Below are 21,447 nucleotides of genomic sequence, written 5' to 3'. Positions count from 1 at the left end.
GAGGTGACACATTTACAATGGATTATGTGGCATTACAGTAATTAGTACAAGATTCAAAATCACATTCAGCTGCATATGTTCCAGTGTTGAGCTCATGCGAGCTGAAACCATGTCTTCATGAGAGTATTAAACAAACGGCAGTGCTTCCTACAAAGTTAAGATGATTCTCAGACCATTTACATTGCTGTGCAAACATGACTGTTTGGATACAGTCAAGGGTTACACTAAATGTTAGATTTATCATGTCATTTTACTCAATTTCTGATTTACTAGAGTGCTTTCTACTATTAAAACATTGCGATTGCTATTACAACAGCTTAATTCGGGTGAGAAGAAACAAAGCTTGCCATTTAGCATATTTCAATCACACTGATCAAAATCTTCAAAGACCTGATCACCACAACTCAAGGCAGACTATTCAAGAACAGCCAGCATTGAGTGTTGGAGAAGCTAATCCATCACATTTACCAGTCAAATCTAATCGAGTGAATGTTGTACAGTATGTTCCCTGTCATTAACATTTTTACATAGATCATTACATCTTCTCTACACAGCCATAAAGCTGAAATGCTTATTTCCCCCCCCACTATGAAATACTGATGTTAGGACTTGCTGTCAGCTTAAAACAGTGCTTCGGATTCTCAGTAGATCACCAGGGAATAGTGTTTGATAGAAAAAAATATTGTGGAAAAAGATCAGAAGAATGCAAGATCTCCAAGCCTTGCAAGCAGTCCATGTTTCTTTTCTCAGATATTTTCTTAGGATTCCTTATGGCTACATCAGCACTGTCCATTGCAGCTCTGTCCACTGATATCTAAATGACTCTGCCGTCAGCTGCTTCATTGCAGAACAGTGTGAAATGAAAAATCACCTCGCTCCCGTTAGCCTCCACTGCAGCGCAGCTTAGCACGGCTGATCCGACGCACACCGCTAGGCTCTGAAGTTCACTTTATCAGCCATTGCTAAAATGTTGTCATTTATACAGGTACTGTCCATTACACCGTGAGGGGGGAGAGGCGCTGCGATCTTTCCTTTGAGCTCATTTTAGCTTACTTGGGAGAATTCTGTAATTGTCCTCCAACAATGCAGCAGAATGGTTTGGCAGGACCGCCGTCATGCTCTTAAGCACAGGCATTCTGTTTTATTCTTGGCACGACTCGGCTGCCGTTTGGAACCCACCTCGGGAACTCCGTCATCCTGCCTCCCCATGTCTCTGATTTCTAACCAGTGCTGTGGCAGAGCCCCTGGGGGGCGCTCTTTGTACAATATCAACGGCTAGCCACACAGAACCGGAGAGGAGAGAGTGTCCTTGTCGAGGTCCAAATGATTGATCGAGTGGAGCTCGGCAGCGGGATTCCCTGGAAGCAAATGGTGAGGGACTGAGATGTGATAAGTGCAAACTACTCGACTATCCATGGTTTAGAGACTGTTGTTGTGATGGATTGTCGGCACAGTAACGCATTAAAAACGGGAGGCAATAAAGCAAACCTTAGTACAAACGACAGGGCTAGATTGCTCTGATGGCCTTACTAATTGGATTTGATTAAAAAAAAACTTTTCCCCATAGACAACCTTGATTGTTCAAACCATTTGTTCAATAAAGATATGGCATTGTAAAATGTTGTGTGTTGTTTGTTAAATAAGATGGTCTTTATTTATTATTATGACTGATCAGATCACATTTTAGGAGCCATTCATGCAGAAATCCAGATACTTCTTAAGGGTTCACCAACTTTTTCTCACAAATGATATGGATAATGATTATAAAGGATAATGATTCCTTGCATTTACTATATATGGCACCTTTTATCTCAAGAGATCTCAAAGCATTTTCCATATAAGGCAGGACTTACGTCATGGCCCTACACTTATCAGCCAGTTTCCAGCCATGATATTGTCAATGACCAAGTGGTCAGCACCTCAGTTCAATGTCTCATCTGAAAAGAAAGCCCCGCTGTAGACAGTGCCCCCGATTATCCCAGTGGAGCCTTTCTTCAGACCACAGGGAAGAGCACCTTCTTCTGGTCCAGCAACACCACTTACAGCACCTTCCTGGCTGTACCCGAGGTCTCCCATCCCAGTACTGGCCAGGCCCGATCTTGCCGAGTTTCCAGTACCGGACCAGATTAGGCTCGAGGGCAGGAACACTAATAAACTGAACATTTATTTGGAGAACTGGAATTTTATATTCATACACTCAAGTTATATTCTGTATATATAATGTAAGACTTCTATTCTTTTTTGTGGAATCATGTTTTAATATCTGTCTGCAACAGTTTCTCTGCATCCGTGAAGACGACATATCATCTCGACATATCTGCCATTAGCCTCCCGATGATATGGGCAGAATAATCAGTGGATAAAATACATCAGAGGGAGCAGGAAGCTAGTCTCATGCAGATATATAACCCTTCATGTCAAATGACTAAGAAAGGACTTTAGTAATTGTTTTCTAGACTGCTGAAGTCCCCATTTTGTTGAAAGAATGTGGAGTAAATGCTGCTACAGTATTTCTTCTCAGACTGGCTGATAGGGCTGGCCATTAAAGCACTGTGACAGCGGGAGACCTATCTCTTTCTACAAGAGGTAATTTTAGATTTTTTGCAGCCTTTTCCCACAAGGTTAAGCATTACTGACAATATCATAAAGATGAAAAGTAATAATGCAATTCGAATATATAAACTACTGTTAATCTTTTTGTCGTGAGAAAATATAGGAGAAAGACCTGACTGCATAAGTAGAGTATATGAAAAAAAGGTATTTTGAAGACGGTATCGCATAATGGGTGAGACACTCCTCTCGTACTCTAGAGAAAGGTACATCATCCACTTTGCTGCAATAAATACCTTGCTGTACCAAATGGATCTCCAAATACAATTTGTTCTCAATTGATTTACTTTGTAAATAACAAATATTAATAATGAATTATTACTTCAGGAGCCTGTATTACCTGTGCTACACATACGGATGCCAAGGACAAGTGAAAATGGGAAGTCAAATACATCTGTGACAAACGTTGACATTTCTTTTAGATCCAAGTACTTGCATCATGGATATACAAGAAAAATCAACATTGGAACCAATGATTAGAAGTGAATGAAATACTGGAATCAAAAATGTATTCCATATCTTGGGTTAATATAAGGCTTGGAGCAGATGGAATGTAGAAGCAGTGCAATACGGTTTCCTGAAACAGTTGTAAATAGAGTTATAGGTGAGGTTTAGGGGTAGGACTGGATTGGACAAGTGATTTAAGGTAGAGGTAGAGGTAGAGTTCTGGGTTGAAGACTGTAAGACCAAGGCCAGATTGTTTTTTTAACTTAGCCAGGAGATCAACTGTGTTTCATATTTGGGCTTGGGTCAAGCTGGCCAGGGGCCACTGGGAGAATTTAGTCAGGAGTTATGTTTTAGCATTCCATTAAATAGAAACAACGAGGGGGACATTATATAAACTGGGCTTGAGTTAAGAAGTTTGGATTAGAGTACTGGGTCAGTAAGATCTATATATTTTTTGTAAGCTTTATATTTTTAATCTTCAGTTTCTGCAACATGAATGCACACCCTCCAACGTGTAACAGTAGGACTAAGCTATGATTAGAGATAGGAGATTTCTCTCTCGGGTAACAGCTTGCTTGCTACTCATTCACGGCAGCAATAAAACTCAGATCATTGGTGTTCCTGGCTGTAATTGGAGGTCTCCCATCCCCATACTGACCAGGCCCAGGTCTTTCAATGACTACATGTGATTGTCATCTGAAAGCATATCCTGAAAGTGAGATGGTGCCAAATGGCTCAGCGTTTCATGAAAAGTACTTTTCTGATTCCACATCCCAACCCTCATTTTTGCGTGTTAAATGTTTTATGCTTTAGCCTCCTCAGATTCCCCCTCAGGTCTCCCGGGGTCTTTACTGGCAGACTCAAGCCTTTCTGCACTTTTATCATGGAGATCAGTCCCCTGTACTGTGGAAGAAAACTGATTGCTGCTGTTGTAGAGCCTGCATCAGCCAGCAGCCAGCTAAATAAGTCAGAGACAGAAAAATCATTCAGTCTGAAAAAAATTCTCTGGCTTTCACACATCGCCTTGAAAATGGTTGTATTAACTCCTTTGAGTTGCACACTTCATTTCTATCAAAAAGCCCTCTAGAAGTGCTAGAAAGACCTGGGTTACAGTTAATGAGAATTGTGCATTCATGCCAGGAAAGACACTTTCTCTTCTCCAATGAAACAGCTTAACCTGCAGGCTGTGACAGCCTCAGCTGGGCTCCTCAGCGCCCTCACCCTCTTCCCTGCACTCTGAGGATTCGCCTGCAGACTGACCTGCACCTGGCAGTCGGGAACTAAGGGCTCCACAAGGAAACGGCATCACATCCCAGTGCTTACCTTTCATCTGACAGCGCTTCAAGCCAAGAGAGTTGAACTGGTCTACTTTTACAGTAACAGGACAACAGAGCACAAGCACCGAAAAGAAAATCTGGGAACGAGGGATATCCCAGAAAATACCCCCCATACTCTCTCTGACACACTCATACTGTAGACAAGTACAATACTTTCCAATATTTCAGGAATGAACTGGGAGTCATTAATCATTGTGAAAAGTAGTAGCTGCATTTATGTTCCTGTAATATCACTGCTATACTACATACTAATTAACCTTTCCATCTGATGGGTCACAAATGTCTTAATATGATGATGAAAGACCAGATTAATTCAAGTATATGGACAGGAGAACTAATGTGTCACCATCTCTATAGTTATTACAAATATGATGTGCAGTATATGATAAGGGAAGCGAGCACCAGTTCCACCATGACCAATTCTAATTGTGTTTCCTTATAGCTGGTGCAATGAATGGGCCATCAGTCTTTAATTAAATAGTCAGTGAAACAAATAACCCTTCATTAATTTGTGTAGGGCCAGCAGATGATACATCTCCCTGCAACTCACAACTGGCAACCCACTGAAGTTCAGCAGATGTGAGCCTGGATGGGAGACCTCCTGGGAAAAGCTAAGGTTTCTGCTGGAAGAGGTGTTATTGGGACCAATAGGGGGCGCTCACCCTGCAGTCTATGTGGGTCCTAATGCCCCAGTATAGTGATTGGGAGACTATACTGTAAAAAGGTGCTCATTAAAAGGTGTCATTAAAAATCCCAAGAAGTTTCTCGAAAAGAGTAGGGGTGTAACCCCGGCGTCCAGGCCAAATTTTCAACTTGCACTTACCAATCATGGCCTCCTAATAATCCCCATCTATGAATTGGATTCATTACTATGTTCTCCTCCCCACTGATAGCTGGTGTGTGGTGAGTGTTCTGGCGCACTATGGCTGCCGTCGCATCATCCAGGTGGATGCTGCAGGGGAGTCGACATTACCTGTAAAGCGCTTTGAGTGGAGTGTCTAGAAAAGCACTAAATACGTGTAAGCAATTATTATTAATTATTAACCACTTTAATGTGGTCCTATCTGTTCAAAATAATGTGTAATAAAAAAAATTAAAGAAACCTAAAGAAATGAGAACAACAATAAGACAAAACTATCAATAAAAACATAATTATAATGATAAATAAATAACACGGTCACTTTTTAGAGTCTTCTGCTACTGTATAGATCGCGGAAATGCTCAGTTGACACACCAGGTAGTGTTAAGATTAGCATTCAAACACTACTAAGACAATTTTTAAGCTGAGGGCTGGATTTTAGCCCACGTCAGGTTAAGGACAAGTGTTTTTTTTTCCCTAAAACTCTCTGGGGTCTGGATGGCATGGTGCACCGCGTGGTAATTGTATCCCAAAACTAAGTCGGTCAGGTCAAAAGTTGTAACCAAGCATTATCGAATCTCATTCACTTGCAAGAGCTTTGATCAACGGGCTTGATTGTTTCCTAGTCATACTTTTTGGTTTGGGGAACATGTCAAAATCAGATGCCCAGAGAGGCTCAGATAGAGATCTCGGAAATGCTCAGTTGACACCCCAGGTAGTGTTAGGGTAAGTATTCACACACTACAGAGGCCCTTTTTAAGCTCAACGCTTGATTTCAGGCCCCAAGTCAGGTTTAGGATGAGTGTTTTTTAGCTCCTATCTGAATTGTTTTTCCCAGAAACTCCCTGGAGCTGGGAAGGCGCGGTGCACCATGCAGTAATTGTATCCAAAAACTGAGTCTGTCAGGTCAAAACTTGTAGCCAAGCATTATTTAATCTCATTCACTTGCAAGAGCTTTGATCAATTATCTCAATCGTTAGTCCATTTGTTTTACAAGATACTGTGCCAAATTAGGGATATTCTTAGCAACAGCACATGCCATAAACTTTTAGCCTGAGTAGACATTTTTCTGCCTTTAAATACATGCAAATACATTTAGGACAACAGTAACTCCGCCTAATCCTAAATTCTGAACGCTAATATGCACCACCCTCAAACTGGTACTTAATATTTTGCAAGGTTCAAAGTCCTGTAATAGCCTGTAATCAAGGTTTAGCAGCCTTGCCTATACCTTAATAAACCAAAATCACTGTATCATTTCAACTAAAAGCCACCTTGTTTTAATGGTTCTGAATCAGGTGTGGTTCTCATTAGGAGTAAAACCCAGGCCTGTGAAGCTCAGCAGAGTATAGTCATATAAACCAGTAGCCACAGTAAATAGTAAACTACACGAAGTTAATGAAGGGAAAATACACGATCCCTCACTGGCAAAAGTGTTTAACACTTTGGTTGAAACTAGATATCGGTCAAGGATTGTAAAGCTGAACCAGAAAGTTGAGAACAATAAGATGACATTTAAGGATGAGGAAGTGCTGACAATCAGGTCCAGAGGTATTGCACTGAAGCATTTTTCAATAAAAGCTACAAACCAATGGCCACTGAAATAATCCAGTGACTCACAATAACAAACACATCGAGTTCTTAATGTTTAAAATAAATGGCAATTAAGAATTATAGTCTAGTCTCTACAGTGAGGGCAGGTGCTTTAACTGGAGTATAATATTGGGGACAGTTGTTTCTGAAACTGGTTCGCCTACAGATTTGGCTTCAGGACTTGTGGATGAGACCTCTGAACCACCTGTACAGGATTGTTAGAGGTTAAATACATCTGTAAAATGCCTTGTAATGTGCTGTACCTGTACTGTTCAAGCAAGTGCTTCTGCAGCACGATTTCAATGAACACCCACGATGCACTTGGGGAAGATGCCTGCATACTCATAAGATTTATTTTTATGATATAAAGTAGAGTAGCTGGTTTATTAAGTTATAAAACATAGATTAATGATCTGGGTGCAATAGTTTGCAATATAATAGCTATATTTATCAATGCATTTCTCTATATATATTTCTAGGGCTGTCCTGTACAATAAATTTAATAAAGCTAGTGTAATAGACCAGATGGGTTCCATAAATTTTGCCATCTTTATCTACTTCATTCTTAGTTATATCTTGGACCACGAACAAATCCCAGCGATAAATGCAGAGCTACACCTTTCTATAATCACAGAAAACCAACAACTTTGAGATGAATAAAAAAAGTGCAAGAAAATATTTATTCTTATATGAGTAATTAATTGATCAAGTTAGTAATCCTACATTATGAATACTTTATAATTATTACATCCCAAACCTGTGCTTTTTCTAATTTAGACAGCCCCTTGAAAAACACTGGAAATGTAATCACTGCCTACAGAGTCTGAGCACGTGCCCGTGTTGCACATTTCCACACAGACAGGTTCACTCCTGGCGTGCGATACTGCCCTGGTCCTCAACAGGCTCCCATCAGCACCATGGACAGAGCCTGCTCAAGCTGTGGTCTGCAGTACATTTATTTTTGGGGGGAAATCATGAAAAAATGCAGCAAAGAAACTACACATTTCAGTCTGTTGCATATATTGTTTTATTATTAAAAAAAACATTTGGTTCTTTAGGAATACCAAGCAGATATTGTATATCTGAATTTGTGATTTTGCTGAGGTATTTCTTCGGCGTCTGACTGGCTTCTACTCTTGACTAGTGAGCCTTGTAATCGAAACATTACCCCCCAAACCTTCACCTGCAGTATGCAGGTAACACATGGCTTCTAAGTCCCCTTAGTCTAGTGACTTTCACTCATTAGAAACACCTTCAAGAGAGCATCCCATAATCACTTGATATCAACAACATATGGCTGTCTCATGTCCTTTAAAGGGGCAGCTCCTTCACCTTCGTCTCAGTGTAATACTGCATGGTAAACAAAGCAGTCTGAGTCTCCCTACTCATCATACTGTACCTGATTTGTAAAGAATGCATCAACAAAGCATTATTACATCTTTTCACTAAACGAATAAGTATCTGTGCTCTCAATGCAAAGCTGAGAGGAGTCCATTATCAGAATCTTTTTTTTATTTTCACTCTCAACGTCAAACCGTCACGAAGGACTGCCATATGGGTACATTCACACTTCTATCAAAACCGTTTGAAATTGAGTCTCAGGGCTGCTTACTACACAATGAATAACGCCCTCGAATTTTCCAGGTCGTCTTACCGTTTTTACAGTCAGGAAATCTTTAACCGCACATTGAAGAGAGTCAGGGCAGCTACAGATCGCACCCTAAACACCAAACTCTGAGCTCCGCGAAGTTTCCCCCCTCCCCCCTACAGGCTGCACAAACGACGAGACCCACCTCATTTCTTAGTGCTACCTTTGTGCTGCTTTCGTTCCCGAGATATAGCGCCTTGTTTTTCGGGTGATGACGTGACCATGCACGGCGACTGTGACCTCCAGTGACCCCGTCTGCCGAGTTCAAGCGCTCTGTTACCGGTGCGAGAGGAACAGCTCTGCAACTTTGTTTCTCTGTGTGACCGGGTGGGGGGCGGCAGTTGATTTTGCTTTTAATAGCAGTATCTTCTGTGCGCTTGTGTGAACAGGAAAATTAAAATTGTCACCAATATGCTACCCTAATCAGAAGCGTTGCGGATGTAGCCTTAAAAGGCGAACATTAGCGAGCAACTGCAGGTTCTTACACGTCTCAATAATTCGTAACTGTGTTCTTTTCAACAGGCCACTATATCTCGGGAACGAAAGCAGCACAAACGCTACTTTTAACGGCACAAACGCAGCACTAAGGAATGAGACCGGTCCGGTTCCCCTCCGTCGTTGCTGGGGGGCAGAGTGTCAGAAAAACAAGGCGCTGTATCTCGGAATCGAAAGCAGCACAGACGAGTGAGGTGGGTTTAATTGTTTGTGCTGTCTGTGGGTGGGCCACCTTCACGGAGCTCATGCAGCGATAAGTGCGTCTCGGTGGAGAGAGGATGATCAAGTTATCTGAAGCACAGGTGCACAGGAGAAATACAATATTTATCTTTTTTTTTATACTCGTTATAAATACATCATTACCATTTCTACGACTATTCGCTGCCAGTAATGTGGCATTCATTTACTAATTTGCGATTATGGTGCACTTAAAGCAAACTGTCTCCTTGCGGTGTGCTGAAAGATGGCCTGTAGCAGAAATCAATTACAGCTCAATGAGACGGCACAGTTTAGAACTCCAAATAAACCGGCGCCTTCTAATTCACTGTTATTTCAGCTCAGACAATTCAGCGCTGTCCGCTTTCTTCCGGCACAAGTGAAAAAATAAAATGAGGATGTGAAAAACGATAGCTAACGCTTCACATCCTATCAAAACACGGCCCGATTTACATTTTCAGAACTGTATGCAGGAATGAAAAAAATACAATTTGTTAAATGACTCGTTTTTACTTAAAAAAAGTTCTGTAAACTGACGTTCGATATGATGTCAATTGTGATACCAACACAAACAATAAACCTGTTTCACTCCGTCCTTAATTGAGCTACTGCAGAGGGAACACCAACAGCTTTATTCATAAACTCTCGACAAAGCAGTTAATAAAAAGAATGAGGTTTTAAAGGAAAGAGATGGCAAACGGAAAACACAGCCTGACCTGCGTACGTTTCCATATTATTAAAAATTTTGGTAAATCCTTTTTTAAAACATAATAAGAACGAATGTTGCACCGTCAACGAACCAGCCCACCGTGGTCTGGAATGCTGATACACAGCAACTTGTCTGAGGCTCCTGGTCGTCCGGTTTCAGGTGAAGCCGATCTTGAGATCATCTTCAGCAGCAGTGTATTTCGGAAAGTGACCAATACGCTAATTCCCCTCTATGCCCCTTTAGCAGAGACTAATCCTGCTAAAATAAAAACGAAGCCCTTTCTTAACCGAGGCGACATTGTTTAGGATTGTAGTGAGAAAGTGATAAGGTGTTGTTAATTAGGAAATGGACAGTGGAATAAATCTGGGAATTCTGGCTGTTGATGTGAAGATCTGTCATCCATTTGAAATCCATGTTTCTTAGTGAAATAACTTCCAGACGAGACAGAAACGGAATACGTTTTTCCCCCTAAAAATGACCAAGTCGGTAATCTTTTTCGCGGAGAACCCATGACAAAGTCTTTAAGAGCTCATTAAAAATAACTGAAACGCACAACAGAGGCCAGTACCTTTTAAGGGAAACCTTTGAAGCTAATTGCCCAGAGCAAGTATTTAATGTCTCGCTGTCTCTGCATTTTTTTTCGAACTGTACCGCTCTTTTTTTGATCCGCGAACTCTTTCAAATTGTTTTCCTGCTGTTTTAATTAGACTAACTGCAGCAAAGATGCCTCCACTTTTTACAAAAAGGCACTGGACCAATATAAGCGCCTGTGCTGGTGAACAAGATGTCTACCAGAAGTAAAATGTACCATAGTCTTAGCGGGTACTCGGGCCCAGGTCTGCCGAACAAATTCAGGAAGACGCTGCAGAGAACAGTACTGTTGAGCACTGTAGTAGTAGTACTGATTTCTCTGTAGGGCCCATGCATAGGTATTTGTAGTCAAATGTAAACATAAACACATTTGGTATTAGGCCAGCTGTGCTAATTTCACATTTCTGTAACTTTACTTAGCCTGGTATTCCTGATGACAGGATGACCTAGCAGTTTTTTAATTCAAAGTTTGTTTCCCCAGAACATTTCTGCTCTCACCCCATATCCCTGTCAACATTGTAACATGTAGGGAAGAATTTGTACTTACTTAATTGCAGTTTTCCTACAAAATCAGTACTGGATCATGGATTATTGAAGATGTTTACTTTAGGAAAATGACTAGGTAGACCTCCATGGTTCAGAGTCCACAGTAGTTCAATGATAACAAACAACCATGTCAATCTTAAAAGATGGCTGATTGTGATTGAACAAAATGGCTTCTGACCTTAAAGGTTAAAAGGGTTAAAGGTCAGACAGTCCACAGCTCATACCACTTACATTATAAATTACATATGTCTGAGGGAAACTGAGTTCTAATTTGGGTACATGTTCAATGACATTGTTTAAGCATTTTAACAATAACTGTCTTGTTTTAAATCAATGTGGCTTCTGTTATGAATGTCTGGAAAAACCACAGGTAGTTAAATTCTGGTTTTAAAGTAAGTAATGGGAAGTAGACTAGCACTTTATTTTTCAATTTTCAGCTAAAGAGTTTGCTCTCACAAGTGACACAGGCAGTGCTGAACCCATTTTTGTCATCAGGAGTTTGGTCATTTTCAGGTAGAAGGTACAGCAGATCTGTGAAACTATGATTCTGAAATAGCAAAAATTAAAAGTAAGTGTTTCAGTTGCCCAATTCTGAAATAAATTACAAAGTAAAATCGGGATAAAAATAACTCATTTGGCATTGTATGTGAAAAGCAGAGATTAAGAGTACCGGGGTGGTAAACAAATGCAATTGGAAAAGAAAACAAACGAGTGAGCCATATTCTCACTGAACATATTCTCACAGCTGAACATGAAACATGTAGAGAGATTAATTAGATGGAGTATTTAGACCAAGAAAGAACTAACAAAGCCTTTACAAAAAGGACTGAATAATGAATCTTTGTAATCAACCCTGCTCATCTGGAACTTGTGGAGGGATTATTGAATTTTTCAGTGTTAGCAGAATTTTAATGAACTTTTCTTCTGCCTGCAATGGTTCCCTCTGTCAATGCAGTTCAATAAACCAGCCACCCATGTAATAAGATGTTCTTATTGAAATCCTACATTTAAACAACGTGCTTTTGCTGGAAAAAGCAACAGAATGCCGCCCTCAGATAGGGCTATACTGTATGCTTTTCTGTATTTCTGAGATAGTTATGCTTGTTGAAGTCTTGAGGCTTTCCCAGTCATGTCGGGACGTAACAAAAGTTGCCATTCAGCCCCGTTCACTCCTTTGGTATTTAATCAGGAAGTAAATCTGACTTTTCATCCAGCCATTTTTCATGGAAGGCCAGAGTTTGGGCTTCCACCACCTGGCTGGACCTGTTCTTGATGTCTTCCATTGTTGAAATCTATATGAAATATTCATTTGGTGTGTGTACTATTTCTTTGTCATCTTCCATTACCTCTCTCCCGTTATCTCATGAACTATTTATTTCTGCCTTAACAGTTCTTTTGCTGTTGTGTAGAGAATCCCTGGCTTTATTTATTTTTTTGCCTCTGTTGCAATGTTATTTTCTCTCTCTTGGTGACTCTGATATCTTGTTTTCAGCTGCTCCTGGAGCTTGGTATGATTCTTTTCTATCTTTGAATCTTGGGCTCTTTTATGCATCCTGTAGAGAGAGCTCTCTTCTTTCTGATTTTTCTATTAATTTCCCCGTTGGACAATTTAACCCATATTCCCGATAATTCAAGTTATTAGTTCATAGGGATGAATTTGTTTTTCAGCCTTTAAAATTATTTTTTGTGTAGTACAACCATTCATGTGTATTTATGCCTTCATAGATACTTTTACTAAACTGTGAACACTCATTTTTTATTACAACTTGAGAGATTTAAAGTATACTGTATATCAGACATTACCCTGTCATGGCCACTGTTCTCCAGTGGTGCCAACACATCTGTTCCCTGAATTACTGTCTATCCAGCCTGAAAGGAAACATTAGGCCAATAACAGCACCTTCCCTGTTGGTGGCTTTTAAACTCAACCATACCAGTTCCAGCTTCTAAATGATCAGTCTCAATGTTCAAGTTTGTGTGTTGTTTGTTTCTTCCTTATAAGTGAGTGGGTCTGTGTCAGTACAGACCTTTGGCTCTTTTTATTTGTTGGCTTGTTAATTCACAATTAGACCAAACTACTGAAATAGATTATGCGATGAAAGGAGAAATAAAAACTTGTACTTAGAACTAAAAGCAATAATTTAATATTAGAAAAGGTCAGAAAGAAAAGTAAAATATAGAGAAAGCTATTTACAGAGAAATATTAATGTAAAATACAGAAATGTACAGTTCAGTCACTGTGTGAAATCCTTATCTTCAGTGTCTGTGCAGATGCTAATTCATTCCAGCCCAGTGTGCTGCCTGTTTCCCAAACAGTGGGTCCTATTATGTTAAACCTCAGCGAAACAAGAATGAAAAAGAAAGCTGGTTGAAATATAGACATACATACCATATATATCTATGTCTGTAGTGTATATTCCCAGTAGGTATATTTCTCAATCTTACTTAAAAAACATCAGGAATGAAACCAAAGGATTTACAGCACGTGAGTTCAATATTTCACTGAAGCATGGGGGTGAATTAGTGTAACAAAAATCAAAGTCCCTCTGAGCTGTGTTCAAACATTGCTGAGGTCAATAGGTTTGAGGCCATTAAGCTACATTGACAAGGCGCTAGTCGAAGGCAACATCATCCATAAGGAGGACGACAAGTGGAATGAACCTCTGCAGATTCCCACATGTGCTATTTGGATCAGTGTTAAAAACGGCCTGTTTGGTGCTTCAGATTCTCCCTGCTCTTTTACCGCGGGAAGCAGCCACCACTGCTCGAGTTCTTGCCTGCTCATGGACTTCTTAAAGGTTGTTCTGGATCACTAAAATACCCCTTTCTTTAAAATGCAGCGTTCATTCACTTACTAGTTTTACATAAAATTTCATATTCTTTTTATGCCCATGGAATCATACCAGTAATCCTGAAAAATGAAGCTGTTTTTTTGCCATTCCTTCCTGATCACCTTTACTGTGTTTCTTCTGCGCTCCTGCAGCACTGTTTTAAATTGCTTTCATGTTAACATCAGAGAGCACTGAGCACCTCTGCAATGTCACATCTCATTTCCAGCTGTGGCCCCAGGGACAAACACGCCACAGAAATTACTTTAGCCTGTGCTTTGCTGGGTCTGAAGCAAAACCCTGAATATTTCTTGGGAAAAAAAAAAGTCAAATATGATGCATTATGAAATAACATATACAGGATTTTATTTATATCTTCCACTTTACAGTATTTTGTCATTATGGAACAGCTTTTTTAAAAGTACTTTTCGGAAGGGAAAAGGAAAACTCAAAATTCTGAGCTATCAGCTAGTGTCATAAGTAACAAAATACAGGCCTATCACACAAGTTGCATTTAATCATGTCTTCTAATTCGTGATGCACTGTTTTAAATTCTAATTTAATTTTGTGGAGAGTTTCTCCTGTCGAAGGCATTCATCATGTTACTCTGATCTAAGTGGGGCCTAGATGCCAGAACTGTAATTAAGGACACTTTTACGTGCTTTATTACCTTTCAGATGCTGGGAGGTAGATCAATAGAGACAAACTGAGAGTTGATTCAGGGCTGTAAGAGGAAGCGATGGTGTTTGACAAAGGGTTCATGATGCTCCCCCTCCTCTGCTGCAGAATGGGACCTGGTGCTAAACAGGCTGAGAAAGCCTTTTCACAAAGCTCCCTCAGAACCTTAATCTTGGTAAAATCACCAAAGGACATTTGGTGTTTTGCCATCATATTCCTACGGTTTCCAGACGTTACACCATACTTTCCCTGTGCTTTACCCCACCAGATCACAAGAATACAGTGGTGTGCTGTGGCAGCCATTCCCTATAATCATCTACCATGGTATACCACGGTATTCCTATTAAAGCAAAGGGGAGCAGCAGCAAAAGCACAGAACTACAGCAGAAGTCCTACCGTAAATTTACCAAGGTAGTCCTTCAAGGTAATCTCCTCCTTCACCTTTCTGGAAAGTGGAGCCTGGACACGTGATATTTGCATGGGCATCATTGCCCCCCAGAACTCAGCCACCCTTCGCACATCGTTCAGCCCACGAGCTGACCCCCTCAGCCAGGGAACGCGGGGCTGTCACAGGCAGGTCCAGCCCTCCTGCTCTGGCTCGCGAGCCCACCTGTGTCTGCGCCTGCCGAGTGGGCCGCAGCAGATGGCCAGGGGCACGTACCTGCTCGTGACACGGCCAAGCGCCAGGCAAGCACGCCGCACAAGATGGATGGAGACATTTTCAACACACCTCAGGGTGTAAATAACATCCAGGCATCTTCATTTCCACCATCTGGTGTTTGTCTCTGCCACGTTTCATTGCGCTGAAAGGCATGCCTTCTCCACAGAGGTGATTTACTCACTTCACACACGCCCTGTAGTTCTGTGACCAGTGCCTGACAGAGGCAGCACTGAGCAGAGTATCTCCAGTGGTTATGAGGCTGATGATTCTATGTGATGAAGAATCTGTTTCAAATGGACGAGGTATTGCGTTCAAATGCAGGGCTTCTAATACGGCTACTGATAATTACTTGGATCTTTTACTTATTACAGATTTCGTGCAGTGGCTAAAACTACCGTGTCATTTCACAAATAACGTCAAAAACAACACTCGATTTTCACCACAAATCAAAAGGCTTGATTCAATAAGCGTGGAAACGTGTTTTATACTTTACGAAAGAAAGCACAAGGTCCCTTTGAATCTCTCTGGCACTGAGTGTTTAAATATTCATGGATCATAGCCACAGGAGAGCATCAGGACTCCAATCTGGTTTGTCATATCTAATCTAATAGCCATTGTATTACTTTAGTCTTCTAATGACTGAAATTCCTAGAAGTAGCATGCCGAACACTTAAGTGCTTTTTGAGGATATGGGATCTGCATACCAACTTCAATAAAAGACACCTAAACAGGTCCCCTCCTCAGTGTTTTGGTTGAATGGTTAGAAAATAGAAGAACATATCTCCCATTACCACAGTAACCCATGTGAAACCCCGCCCCCCCAATAGAAACTGCTTTAAATGCTGGGTGCTGTTTACAGATGTGCTCTCGGATGGTGGATTTTATATCACGACAATAAAGCTCATAACATAAACCTCCATCTGATGGATTTTGCTTTCAGACCAAACTTACACTTACACTTACAGACCAAAATACAATCATGTCACCGATTCAGGTGTGCAACTACTTTCCCCAAGAAGCCTATGAAGCATCAAGCAGGAATGATGTCTGGAATAGAATCTGATAGAAACATTGATATGGTTTTTTATTAACTGTTCCACTGCATTTTAAGTGATTTCTTGTCTAACATCCTCCCATGCAAATATGATGGGCACACCCCCGTCAGTTTCATCCCCACACTTTAATAGTGCTGTATTTCAAGCTGTGGAGATAAGACGCAGACAGAGGACAAGGCCGCACTGTGAGCATGCAGCATCTTCACACAGCCAAGTTGACATTGGCATTGGCCTTTCCCTTCATTGATAGTCATTCTCTTTCATAATTCTGATGTATGGCTGCTGATGTTGAGAGTAAATTCATGTTTTCTTTTTAGGTCTTTCTATATCTCCAAGTAGCCAATTAGTCTACTAGTCAATGTCTATATGTGTGCTAAATCTGCTATAGTATTGTATAGTTCCTGCTTATTCTGTCTATTGAAGTATCACATAATTAGCATTAATAATTTAGGTAGGTGTTTTTACGTGTCACATATTCCAACAGGTTTATTACAAATGAAGATTTAAACCTCAAATTAGTCCTAATAAGTCTTTAATCTTGAACAGTGATTTTGTAATAAAATGCATTGTCCTTGTGTTGCATGGTTTAGCTATTTTCAGATACCATAGATGAGTTCCAGCCTTCACAATGCTTTGGAGCGACAACAACTACAATTGGATACAAAAGCACTGGAATACAGAATTGAGGTGACAAGTAACAACTGTTCCAACCACCTGCCACATTTAGATGTGGAAACTATTCATTATGAGAACAGCCAACAACTTATTATTTCTCAGTTTTGCCTTTGTATATTTTGTGTTAATGACAAAACGTTTACTCTGTAATTTCATTGCACTTGGAAGTGTCTGTCTTTTCTCTCTCTCTCTGTAGCTCTGCAGGGTAATGTGGTGGAGAGGCTGCCTCACTGTCCACAGGTTTTGGGTTTGAGTCCTTCTCTGTGGAGTTTGCATGTTGTCTTTGAGCTCAAATACACTCTCGCCTGGTCCTCCAAACTCCCAAAAGCATGCTGGCAGATCAACTATTGCCCATGCAAAAATCCAAGGCAAAGTCCTGCCTTGTGTCCTGTGAATGTCATTCCTGGACAGGAGTAAATATCTTTCCAAGTATTTTTCAAGCATTCATTGGAAAGGTCCTTCTGTCACTGAATGCAAACATGATCTGAAGAGCACACAGAACATAATTGCTTATTTTTGGAGCTCTATCGACTCTTCAAAATAATCTTAAACTCCAATAAATAACCATTTCAGCAAACACCAATCAGTACTGCAGGGCTCTGCAATACCATCTGGCTCATTTAAACCAGTCAGTAACGTATTTTTTCACACTTCACCGCCTCTGTTTTACAGTGCTTTATGGTAGTTTATAACTAGCATAGCAGATCATTAAAGTAAAAAAAAATCAATTTGGTCAATACTCTTGTTGCGTTTTAAAGAGTGTATAATGGTGCTCGGTGCTCGGGCGGTGTGGTGGTGATTAGCATTGGTGCCTTACAGCTGTGGGGCCCTGGGTTCAAGTCCAGCCCTCGTGTGCCGAGTGAAGTCTTGGATGTTCTCCCTGTGGCTGTGCGGTTTCCTCCAGGTGCTCCAGTTTCCCCCGTCAGTCCACAGACATGCTGGTAGGTTCATTCCTGGTGTGAGTGTGTGAATGTTCATATGTTCTGATTCACTGCAGATGTACTTCATCCCTCAGTGTAGTAAAGCAGAGTCAGTAATGTGCAAGAAATCAATGTTAACAGAAGCTGAAGAAAATTTACCTTTGACATATTTTACCTAATGAATGTGCTATACATACGGCTCGTTTGTCAAATTATTGTAAGATACAGTGATACAAGATACAAGTCTTTCTTCATTTTACATTTCTGTTCTGCAATAAAAAGACATTGAAGTTAAACTTGTAAAAGTTTAAAGTTTTGTTAAACGTAAAACAAAAGCACTCACAAGTGCACTCTGAATAAAAAAAATAATTTTGTAACACTGTAAATTAAGTGACTTCTGAATATATTCAAAGACATTTCACAAGCAGCTTATCTTCAAAAGATTGAAACAAAACATTTTATAATGCCTTCCTATAAAAGAAAGTAAATTCTGTGGAAAAAAAGATAATGTAAGGAAATAATTGTGCCAATTACTTTCAGCATTGCTCTAAATATCCCATATCATCTTTCTCCTACAGTATATTTCCTAAGATGATCTCAGAGCATTGGTCAGAAGTGAGGGATACTGTCTCTTACGATACTAGGATAAGCTGATTGCTGAAACTGATGCTCATATTTTAAATGTCAAAAATTCAATTTTGTTTAGCTTATATCTCAATACACAGCTATTTCTCCTTCTGTGCCTCATCAGTTGGTAATTACCATGTATTGATCAGCAGGGCCCTGATTAAGAGCCTCACTCCAGCCCCGGAGCTGTGAAGACTCCACAGGCTGAAGGACCCATGTGCTCCTCGCTCAAGCCACAGTGCCACAGAGGAGGCTCTCACTGATAACACTGCAGACTCGGGGGTGCTTGGCACAGCAGGGGCTGCTGTATGCCGGAAGGTGAGGACACCCGATTGCACTGCTGTGGGGAACCCCACTCACAGACCCCCAACATCACTGCTGCTCTGCTCACAGACCCCCAACATCACTGCTGCTCTGCTCACAGACCCTCAACATCACTGCTGTAGGGATCCCTGCTCACAGACCCCCAACATCACTCCTGCGGGGAGCCCTGCTCACAGACCCTCAACATCACTGTTGCACAGGGAATCTCATAAGGACCTGATGGCACAAAGGAAAAACAAGAGATTTCTGCACTAGGCCTTAACCAGCATAGCCCTTTCACTATCTACTGCCAGCCAGTAGCCACATCACCCTGCAACTCACCACTGTCAGCCCACTGAAGCTCGGCAGGTGTGAGCCTGGTCAGTACCTGGATGGGAGACCTCCTGGGAAAAACAAAGGCTGCTGCTGGAAGAGGTGTTAGTGGGGCCAGCAGGGGGCGCTCACCCTGCAGTCTGTGTGGGTCCTAATACGGGGACACTAAACTTTAAAAAGGTGCAGTTCTTTGGATGAGATGTAAAACGGAGGTTCTGATCTCTGTGGTCATTAAAATGCCCGGGGCATTTCTTGAAAAGTGAAGGGGTGTTACCCTGGGGTCTTTCCCATCGAAATTTCCCATCAGCCCTTACCAATCGTGGCCTCCTAATAACCCCCATATCTGAACTGGCTTCATGACTCTGTTCTCCTTCCCACTGAGTGCTGGAGTGTGGGGAGCGTTCTGGTGCACTACGACTGCCGTCACATCATCCAGGTGGGGCTGCAAAATGGTGGTGGAGGGGATCCCCATTACCTGTAAAGCGCTTTGAGTGGAGTGTCCAGAAAAGCACTATATACTGTAAGTGTAAGGATTTATTGTCTATATTTATTTTTTGAGGTGTGAAACCATACTCTTTTCAGCAATTCTAAGATGTTTTCCATAAGAAGAAATATGAATTCACTATTGTGGTGTTTTTGTTCTAGCTGGTTCTAAGAGCTTTCTTTCTAAAATATTTGTAATGTGACTGCTTTGTGTTTAGATAATTTAAGAATGATAAGGATGATATGATTAATAATGAGGTTGTCATTCCTTTTAATGGGTGAAAAGCTTCGCTTTTAATTCTGTATTAGTAAATTGGCTTTGAATCCCTCCAAAGCACTCAAATGTATTGGAAAGCAAGATAAAATAATGTCTTGACTAGCAAATCCTTGATTGAGATAATTCATACTCAACACTACAGTAAGTATGTGAAATGAAAAACAGTTTGATGAAGCCAGCTCTAATCTATTTGCATTCTCACAGTGACCAGATAAAATATTAATTTATGTTTTGATTGGACTACATTTTGTTTCTGCCTTCTTTGCACATATCTTCAAATGTTTTTAACACCACCCCAGTCCCTTTTTCCTTTTAAGGGAAAGGGTCTTGGAAATAGTGATTATTTCCTGAGACATTACTAAACATTTTTATGTTGAGATTACAATTTCACCTGAATGAACCTGATCTGAAGTTGTTCTAGGCAGGAGGCTGCAGAAAACATTTCTCTGGAAGTTAAAATATACTCATACATACAGCACCATCTCTGCTACTGAAGAAATTACATTGTTTCTTTAGTTCTACCAATGTAATGAATTTTTAGTGGGGATCAAGGAGCATTTCGGAGACTCCTGAACTTTGATATTATTTTTGAATCCCTGTATGAATTGGATTGGAAGATAGGATAGTGCCACAAAAGTTATGATATTTGCATGGCAGTCGACCAGTCCTTTGCAGAATGGCATACAGGATTTCACTATGAAATCCTTGCTTGAATAAAACATTTTAATTGGCTTTCCAATTGCAGAGAATCAGAAAAAGTTATGTGAATAAAGTATGGCTTTTCTCATACTTGAAATGGTAAGGCTGAAAGTCTGATAATTAGCAGGCAGTTAAAAGGAGACAGGGACACATTCTAGTTTAATTTTGTATGCGTGGAATAGAGAACCCTTGTTGGTCACACCTGTAGGATGGCAGCTTCTATAGAAAGGCTCTGGAATCACTTTAATTAATTGCTTGGTATTTCTTAACCACAAAACAAAAAAAGGATAAATATAGCATTCTTTCGTAGAAAGATGCTTATTTCTGGAAAGAATTGCAGCAGCAAGCAGGAACCTATTTAGGAAGCACAGGACACAGGGTGGAACTAGAACCTGGATGGGACGCCAGTCCTTTGCAGATTCTATAAAAAAAACAATTGTAATACTTACACATGAAACTATACTACGGTCAGTGCTGAAGTGCAAAAAAGTGTAAAAATTGAAAGAAAGTCTTGTACTATTGATTGAATAATAATAAATGTCCCCTTTTCTACATAATGAGAATGGGCTAATAAGTGTGAAAATCTGATTTATTTTTTTCTTTGTAAGATGTGTTGAATGATTTTGGTGTCTGATTAAGCATTGTCAAAAAAGTGTGCACTTTCCCCCTATTTCTTACGGCTTTTCTAGTGGAGTTTTCGAACCCCTTTTCCCCATTGTTCCAGGTGGGCTCTAACATGAAAAGACCTTGGTCTCCAGTCTCCAAGCTACTTTGAGTTACAGGCTGTGGGAACACTCATACAGTGTCCCGTTTAGCTGAAGAAAAAACAGCAAATAATATCAAACAGAAGAAGAAAA

General features: G+C 40.6%; 1 long non-coding RNA gene across 2 annotated transcripts; it reads left to right on the top strand.

The window, feature by feature from the left end:
* Positions 1 to 8,903: 8,903 nt before the first annotated feature.
* LOC138241003 (uncharacterized) lies at positions 8,904 to 21,164 on the top strand. 2 transcript variants are annotated; one of them, XR_011190181.1, is made up of 3 exons: positions 8,904 to 9,183; positions 14,826 to 17,889; positions 18,648 to 21,164. It is a non-coding gene; the product is annotated as an uncharacterized lncRNA (long non-coding RNA). The 2 variants fall into 2 exon arrangements; XR_011190182.1 differs by having other exon boundaries at positions 18,645 to 21,164.
* The last annotated feature ends 283 nt before the right edge of the window (positions 21,165 to 21,447 follow it).

Source organism: Lepisosteus oculatus, chromosome 8 (genome assembly GCF_040954835.1).
Source record: "Lepisosteus oculatus isolate fLepOcu1 chromosome 8, fLepOcu1.hap2, whole genome shotgun sequence".
Taxonomy (NCBI): Eukaryota; Metazoa; Chordata; class Actinopteri; order Semionotiformes; family Lepisosteidae; genus Lepisosteus; species Lepisosteus oculatus.
This window is presented reverse-complemented; position numbering and strand designations above follow the sequence as displayed.